This window comes from Glycine soja, chromosome 13 (genome assembly GCF_004193775.1).
Source record: "Glycine soja cultivar W05 chromosome 13, ASM419377v2, whole genome shotgun sequence".
NCBI classification, from domain to species: domain Eukaryota; kingdom Viridiplantae; phylum Streptophyta; class Magnoliopsida; order Fabales; family Fabaceae; genus Glycine; species Glycine soja.
In genome coordinates, this window is record NC_041014.1 from 27,340,043 (window position 1) to 27,349,427 (window position 9,385).

Consider the following 9,385-nt stretch of genomic DNA (forward strand, 5'->3'; position numbering starts at 1 on the left):
CTTTATATTCTGTTAGGGATTAGACACTCGGGAGAGAGTAACTTCTAAATAAGATTTAAAGAAGGTATGCATGCATTGGTTTTAGGGGTTAGACGTTTGGAAGAGGGTAACTTCTAATAGAACAAAAAGAAAGGATTTCATAAGAAAATCATTGCTAGGAATAGAATGATAATTTTATGTCCATGCATTCTTGCAAACATCTAGAATTCATACTTCATGCATTTTATTTGTTGAGTCTTTACAAAGGAATTTGGAAGATAGATAAATAAAATAGACTTGTCTAATTTTATTATATATTAATTAGACAAACAAATGTGGGTAGAATAGAATTACCTAAATTGATAAGAAAAATCATAAACTCATACATCATAGGCAAACAGGGCAGGTCCCAACCTTATCAAATTCTAATTTTATTTTATTTTTCTATTCTATTTTTATCTTTTACTTTTCTTATCTTTTATCTTCTATTTTCTTTTATCTTTATCATATATTAATTTAAATATTTTATCTTTTGTATCTTCTATTTTTATCTTTAAATCTTTTATCCTTTCTTTTAAATCTTTATCTTATCTAATATATTTCTTTATCTTTATTTTAAATTCTTTATCCATTGCTTTTAACTTGGGTTGGCATTAATCTAAGTACAAATAAAGTCTCTATGGATTCGACACTCGGACTTCTGAGTACTATACTACTTATGACAATTTGATACACTTGTCAACGAGTTAACACACTTGTCCGTTTAAGATCTATTTTCAATCGACCTTGGTCAAGACTATTTTCGATCGATCTTGGTTAGGGTATTTTCGGTCTACCTCAACTAAGGCAATTTCAACTGACATCAGCCCAAATATTTTTAGATCGACGTCAACCAGGACTATTTTTCGGCTGAAGTCGGTCAGTGCATTTTCGATCAATGTCAATCAAGGATGTTTTTGGTCGATCTTATGTAAGATTTTTTTTGTTGAGGTCCGCTAGGGTTTGTAGTCAATGTCAATTGGTGATAATCTTTAGCCGACACTGACTAGGGATTTTTTGATCAACATTGATTGTGACTAGTTTTTGGACGATGTTGGTTAGGGTTTTGTGGCCGACATCAATAAGGTTTGTTTTGGGTCGATGCCGGTCATTGATATTTTTTGCCAACATCAACCGTGACTATTTTTTGGTCGACGTTGGCTAAGTTTTTTGGCTGACATTGGTTGAAACTATTTTTTTGGTGCTAGCTAGGGTTTCTTGACCAACATCGACCATGACTATTTCTTTTGGTTGGGTTGGCTAGGGATATTTTTTGTTGACATCAACTATGGTTTTTTTATTGACATCAATTGGGGGAATATTTTGGCTGACGTTAGCTAGGCTTTTTTGGCCAATGTCTATCGATGATATTTTACGACCAATGTCGACTAAAAAAATCCTAGCCAACGTCGGCAAAAAAATAGTCTCATCTGATGTCGGCCAAAAATACCTTAGTCCATGTCAGCTGAAAAACCTACCTGATGTCAACCAAAAAATAATCTCAACAGATATCGAGAAAAAAAAAATCCTAACTAATGTCAACCAAAAAATAACCACGATTGATGTCGGCCAAAAAAAACTTTGGACGACATCGGTCAAAAAATAGTCTTGACCAATGTTGGCTGAGAAAATACTTACCGACTGATAATTGCTAAATATGAGTTATTTTTTATAATTAAAATATAATTAAAATAATCTTTAAAATATTTATTTAGTAGTTATTTGTGCTTAATTGTTAAGAATTGATGTTTTTCTTATTTATGGCTTACAGATATGAAAAGGAGGGATTAAAAGCCAAAAAAGATACAGAAAATAGCAAAAATATGAAAAAGGAAGATTTTGGCATCAGGCCTAGCCAAAGACGCGCTCAACACGAAAACGCGCACTGGCGCTAAGCGAGAAGAGGCGCGCTAAGGGCGATTACGCAAACCCAAGTCCACTCCAACAACTATAAAAAGAAGGTCAAGATAAGGAGAAAAGACACTGAGTCTCAGAGCACTTTAATACACACCCAAAGCCTGAGAACTCTCCCTTAGGGAACTCTTTCTTCTCTTCCATTATTTTATATTCCCTTTTTCCATCCCTCCTCCTCCATCAGTTTCTATACCCCTTTTCAAATGTAAGGCCCCTTATGGCTATGAGAGGCTAAACCCTTAGTTAAGATCTGACAAGCCTAAAAAACTAAAAGATGTATTGTATGCTTCATATCTATCAATGCAAATAGGTGTTTTCTTTCATATTATCCTTTCTTACTTTAATTTCATGTATCATTCATCTTTGCATCATCTTTAGGGGTTAGGTGTTTGACAGAGGGTAATCTTTAATAGGAATACAAGGAATATCTTATATGCATCAGTTTTAGGGATTAGTCGCTCAACACAGGGTAATTTCTAATAAAACTAAAAGAAAGAGATATCTTAATAAAATCATTTCTAGAAAAATAGTGATTGCATTATGCACATGCATCAAACATTTAGAATTAGGACTTCATGCATTTTATCTATTGAGTCTTTGCAAAGACATTTGAGAGATAGATAGGTAAAATAGGTTTGTCATCGTGTGACATCAAGGGCAAGTATTCTAATAGATGTGGGTAGGGAAAATTCACCTAATTGGTAAAGAAAAATATAAAACAATACATCTTAGGCAAATAAGGCATGTTAGGTCCTAACATTTCCATCTCATTGAATTCCCTGTTATTTCTTTTGTCTTCTATTAATAGCTATTATTTTATCTCCTATTCTTTTAAACTCATCTTTTATACCTCATCTCATCTTCTATTTTTATAAATTGGAAATTATCCAACACAGGTACAAAATAAAGTCTCTATGGAAATCGACACTTGGACTTCCGAGTCTTTACTACTTGGACATTTTGGTACACTTGCCAAATAGTCGACATCGACATTAACCAATAAACAGTGTCAACTGATGATGGCTTAAAAACATCATCAATTGACGTTGGCCAGAATAACTCTAGATGAGATCAACAAAAAAATAGCTCCTACCGAAGTTGGCCAAAAAAACCTAGTCGTCATCATCCAAAAAATTGTGTTGGATTTTAAAATCTAAACAAATATCCAATCCATATCCAATTAATTGGATTGGATTTAAAATCCAAAAAATTGGATTTGGATATAAAACCAGACCATTTAATTGGATTTAAAGTGGCTTAGATTGGATTGGATATGGATTGGTTTTATATATTTGGATTTTTTTTTTGCACAACCCTAGGTCCCCATGCTTAAGGCCCCTTAGAGATGAGAAACTCTCAAGAATATCATTATTCATCTTTAGAGACAGAGATGCAGCAGTGGTGCAATTCAAGATTAAGTTGATGATGGATGAGGGGAAACCAAACTAGGCCAAAGTGTTATGGAGAAAATCCCAATCAACTCTATCATAGACTTTTTCAAAGTCAAGTTTGTACATAATAAAGCCTAACTTTTCTTTCTTCTTGTGCATGCTATGAACAATCTCTTGAGCAATAAGGGCATTATCACTCGTATCATGACCCACTATGAAGCTACTCTACCAAGACTAATGAGAGAATTCAAGTGTCTAATTTTGTGAACAAGAACTTTGTATGGAAAAGATGGCTTGTCACATTCAGGATCTGGTTAATGGTAATACTTGTCATCCCATTAAAGTTGCAAAATCTGATCCAACTTTCTCCCACTTTTTTTCGTAGATGACTATTTGTTGTTCTATGCAGTCAATGCAAAACATGTTAGAGTGGTTAAGAATCCTTTAGACTTCTTCTACAAGGCTTCAGACCTCAAAACTAATGTGCAAAAATCTCATTTTTCTTGTGTCCAAAAACATATCTCAAAGACTTATAAATTTGCATTTATCCTTGGTTTCCATAATACTATGGATATTGGCAAATATTTGGGTTTCCCCCTGATCATGCGGAGGGTCAAGAATACCATTTTGCCTTTGTGCTTTATAAAGTGAACTCTCGTTTAGTAGGATGAAAGGAAAAACTACTTAATAGAGCGGGTACAGTCACCCTTTGTAAGTTTGTCCTTAACTCTATTTCCGCCTACATTATGCAAAACCATTGGTTACCTCAACTCTTTGTGATACCCTTGATAATTCTACGAGAAAGTTCATTTGGGGCTCTATATAATCATGGTTAATTGGAAGACCATCACACAAACAAAGAACAATAGAGCCTTGGTGTGAGACAAACTAGGGAGGTTAACATTGTCTTACTAGGATGTTTGGACAATCCTTCGCATACCCTTCAAGCCTTGGGTCAAGTTAATAAAGGAAAAGTACTTACACAAAAACTTTATTCTTCACAGAAGAGAATTTCTAGGGTCATCTTGCAATTCGGTCTCTATTGTAAAAGCAATTGAGGAGCTTGAACCTGGTTTCATATTTCGGGTGGGTAAAGGAGACCTCTCACTTTGGTATGATAGATGGACTACCAAAGGCATTATTTATAAACAACTTGGTGATGTTGAGATTCAATTACAAGATGTTGATCACGTTAAAGGACTTGCAAAATTGTGGTAATTGTAATTGGGATAAGGTATCTCAATCGTTCCTGATTGGCTGAAGGGAAAAGTCCATAGCCCTTTTATTAATTCTAATATTCTAGATGAGATCACATAGGGACATTCCTCTAATGGTGCTTACACTGCCTCTTTTGCAATATGTTAGCTAACTCAAGCTCACTAATCCATTATTAGCTCCATAGGGAGGGATTCTTGGGTGTGGGCTCTTAGGCTCCCAAAAAATATTAGATGCTTTCTTTGGTTGACTAATCATCAAAGTCTCCCACTAAATATTTTTTGCACTAACAAACATATTGCCAATTATTTCTCTTATGGCAGGTGTGGTTATTTGTAGGAGTTTATCCTACATCTTCTTCTTCTTTGCCTGAAGGCTACTCAGATTTGGAATCTTCTCCAGCTTGATGTTCAATTTCATGTTTTAGATGATAATAGCTTGACTTGGCTTCAAAGGAACTTCTTGGTAGACCATAAAGTTCTTTTTGCTATTTCCTGTTTGCACATTTGGAAGGCAAGGAACAACAAAAGTCTTTTTAGATCGTGTCATTCTTGTCATATTAGTGATGAACCAAATCCATAGTTTACTTGAAATAGTTTCTAGGACTTGCGGTAGAGAACATTCGTCAAAAGCAGGAAAGGTTCATCCAATGACAACCACCTCAAATTGGAAAGCACAAACTCAATGTTGATGGCAACTATTTTGGTAATTCGAACAAGGCGGCGTTTGGTGGTCTTATTCGCGACAATCATGGTCCTTGGATCATGGGCTTTTATGGATCATGTGGAAGTTCATCCAACAAAAATGCAAAACTTCAAGCTATATATCATGGCATTAGTGTGACTTGGCTTAAAGGAGTTCAACATCTAACTTGTGAATCAAATTCAAAAGTGACTTTTCAACTCATCACAGATGGAGTCATTTCTTCTCATATCTTCTATCTTTTTATTCAAAAGATTATAAGCTTCCTCCACCTTCATTGGAAGCTCATGTTCAGACACTCCCATTGTGAAGGGAACACTTGTGCAAATTGGCTCGCAAAAAAAGGAGCTTCGAAGAATGATCATCTCCTTAGTTTGGATACTTGTCCTCCTAAACTGAAACCTATGTTAATGGTTAATGCCCTAAGAACCTTGTTTATTAGGCACAACTAGTCTTTTATTTGCTTACTCTTTCTATTATTGTATTTCTACTACATATATAAAAAAGATAAACAAACAAGTTATTAACAAAGACAACACTCTAGCGATCAAGTCAATGTGAACATAAAATCTTTAATATCTTCATTGTATTGCAAAATATTGCTAAGTGTTTATGAGTGAAAACAAAAGACTTGTATTAAATTTGTATATTCATCTTTTTAAGACAAAAGTGAGTATGTAAGTTTTATCTCCTTAATCATTTCCCTTAAGAAGTGAAGAGACGTTGTGTTCAAAGAATTCTTAAGTTGTAACTTGAAAGTTTGGAAAAAAGTTATCGATAATACTTAAGTTGTTATTTGAAAAATAATGGTTCTAACACTTGTATAATAGGATGTGTTTGTTTATATTTTATTTTTAAAAATTATTTATAAAATAATTTTAAAAAATGAAGCAAATGTAAAAATCTAAAAAGAATATAGATAACAAAAAAATGAAACTAGAAAACCAAAAAAATATAGAGATATTTTTAGTTTTTAATTTTAAAAACTTAAAAAATATTAATTTTAAAATTAATCTTTTGAAATTATTTTTTTCCAAAAAAAAATAAAGCTATTTAAAAAACAAGAGCAAACATTTTTTTTGAAACTTTGTGTTTGAAAAAATATATTTATATATCATTTTTTTATTCAGACCGGTGTGATATGTGGACTGATCCAATAATGAACTAAAATAGGCCCACTGGGTCACCTCCGCTAACCCCTTTCGAAATCTATGAAATCCTAAATTAGGGTTTCTACGGCGCACTCCTCTCATTCATCCCTTTATAAACCCCCTTCATTGTATTTTCATTCAATCGCCACTCTTCTCTCTCTAAAGTCTCAACTTTCAGAGTTTTTAATTTTAGGGTTTGTTTCTGCGTTTTGGGTATGCCTCATTTGTGGCGATTGACGCGTCAATTTACTGATTACCTGTGCTCTGAACCCTGTGGGTACTGTGTATGAGCTGACGCTATAGTAATCCCTTTCTGCAATCTCCTTTGTGCTGTTTTTATATCAGTTTCCATTGCAGAGTAGGAAAATTCTCTGCTGCTTTAAAAAAGTTCTCAAATTTGCTTCTTTTGTTCCTTTTTTTCTATTATTGTTTTTTGGGTTATTGTGATAAGAAGTAGGTTTATGATGCATGCTTTGGTTGTATTTTTTAATTTGAATTTAGGTGTGGATAGTGGTAGAGTTCGAAAAGATGTGATGTCACTTTCCCCATATGGTCAAAGTTGATTCTAACTTTGCTAATCACATAATTCAACCTTCTTTTGGAAGATTGAATTTTCAAAGCCAGAACTCTCCCTACCAACTCAATTTAATGTGTTACAATATTAGAGGTTTAAATTATCAGTTGGATTTATAGGAACATGTAGACTTTGGTTTGATAGTTATTTGTTGGAATTTGGTTTTCTTGTATTATTGTGTCTAGTAGTGGGTTGCATTGCAAGATGGATGTGATGATTATTTCCCCAGATGATCGACGCTGAACATACTGAGCGATTTTTTCTCTTTCGAGAAACCAAGCCAATAAATCTGATCCATTTAAGCATCTTTTTTGTATACACTCTAGAAGGATTCATATAGACTTCGTAATTGGTTATCATCTCTGTTTCGTGGCCAATTGTTTATAACTATTTGAGGAATAGTTTGTAACTTTATTTCAGTTCCACGTCATAGTTTTGTGAATATAAATTTAGGATGGTCCAAGTTGTTCGTTTTAATCCCATTTAGATATGATAATGATTGCAAATTCCAAATATCCCTAACAACTCAATTTAATGTGTTAGAATATATTTTAGAAGTTTTAATTGAAGTTGGATTAATAGGAACATGTGAACTTTGATTTGATTATTGTTTATTAGAATTTGGTGTTTCTAGTAATGGGTTGCATTACGTGATGGATGTGATGATTATTTCCCCAGATGATCGAAGCTGAACATACTGTGCGATTTTTCTCTTTCGAGAAACCAAGCCTAATAAATCTGATCCATCCGTGTAACTTTTTGTATGCACTTTAAGAGGGTTCATATAGTTTTTTGAGTGGGTTAACAACTCTGTTTTATGGCTAATTATTAACAATTCTTCGATTTGAGGATATAATTTTGGGATGACCCAAGATGTTGTTGGTCGTTTTAATCACATTTAGATATGATTACAAATTCCAAATATTCCTAGCAACTCAAATTAATGTGTTAGAATATATTTTTAGAGGCTTTAATTTTAAAAATTGTTGGAATTTAGTGTTTGCTATTGGTATTAGTGTGTAGGATTGGTGTTTTGCATTGTAATATGGATGTGATGATTATTTCCCCAGATGAACGACGCTGAACATACGGTGCGATTTTTCTCTTTTGAGAATCCAAGCCAAATAAATCTGATCCATCTATGCATCTTTTTTATATACACTTAATGGGAGGGTTCATATAGATTTTTGAATGTGTTAGATCATCTTTGGTTATGGCCAATTAAAACAATTCGAGGATTACTATGCATTTTAATTCTGTTCTAGGTAATGGATTTGTGAATAATATAAACTCTTGGTATGATTTGAGTTGTTGGTCGTTTTAATCACATTTAATGTGATTGCAAAGTCTGTAAAAAGATTCATTCTCTACATAAAAAAGGAGAGGAGGTAGAACCGGGTTTTTTTTTTTATTTTATCCAAGTAAATATTTTTATAGTTAAGCTGGAAAAATGAATATTTTATTAAAACATGAATGGGAATTCCAAAAGTTAATTAATTTTAAAAAATGTTGGAGAAATGAACAAAAGGGTATCTGAATCTGAATATTTGGATATTCCTAGGTGCTATTAGAATTCTCCAGAAAATAAAGAACAGGAGTTTAATGCTTGCGCTGCTTCACATGTGGACTGCAAGTTTGGCTCTTCTGTTACAGCCCTTATACATGCAATGTATCTTATTAGTGGTATGTTCTAAAGCTATGAGACTAAACAGTTCATAGATTTTCATACTTGTTATGGAAAATTAAAAGTTGATTGGATTTAAATGATAATTTAAATGAAAGTTAAGGAAGAAAACATAATATTGGCCATTTATAGACCATTATACTTACATTGTGTTAAAATTTAACTATTTTAAATGATGTGTAACATTTAAACCTGATTGTATTCGATGAATATCTTAAATCGAATTTAGAATGATATAAAAAATCAATATAGTTTCTGAATATATAAAAATATGCAAATGTAAGTTATTGTCAAATTTATTTTTGAATATTATAACTTGATAAAATAGACTTGGAGTATCAAATTTGTTATATTTTTTTATATTTAAAAATTAAATTTAAATTTTTTTATTTTTTAAGATTAATTTGTTACCATTTTAGGGACTGTTATTATTTTATGGACTAAAATAAATATTTATCCTATATTAAAAGATGTAACTTCATGGTAAGACAAAAAGAATACAATTCTTTTAGTAGATAATGTCTGAACGAAATTGTCATTGAAAAAAGTTTTGTAAACTAAATTGAAAGTTTGATTACCAATGGAAAAAGAATCCATCCTGCCTCTCTCATCGTCATTGAAAGGGTGGGAGTGAAATTGTTGAATGAGCGAAGTATTTATATCTTACTAAGAGGTTTTGTAAAATTATTGAAATTCATCATAAAAAATAATTCATTGAATTGTTATTTTATTGTCA

The 9,385-nt window shown here is 32.4% G+C and overlaps 3 non-coding genes across 3 annotated transcripts; all 3 read left to right on the top strand.

Annotated features, from left to right (window-relative positions):
* The first annotated feature begins 7,169 nt into the window (after positions 1 to 7,169).
* On the top strand, positions 7,170 to 7,263 carry LOC114382835. Its single transcript, XR_003660297.1, has one exon. It is a non-coding gene; the product is annotated as a small nucleolar RNA Z103 (small nucleolar RNA).
* A 355-nt stretch (positions 7,264 to 7,618) lies between these two features.
* Positions 7,619 to 7,712, top strand: LOC114382837. The gene has a single exon (XR_003660299.1). It is a non-coding gene; the product is annotated as a small nucleolar RNA Z103 (small nucleolar RNA).
* Positions 7,713 to 8,010: 298 nt separating this feature from the next.
* LOC114382836 lies at positions 8,011 to 8,104 on the top strand. The gene has a single exon (XR_003660298.1). It is a non-coding gene; the product is annotated as a small nucleolar RNA Z103 (small nucleolar RNA).
* Positions 8,105 to 9,385: the final 1,281 nt, after the last annotated feature.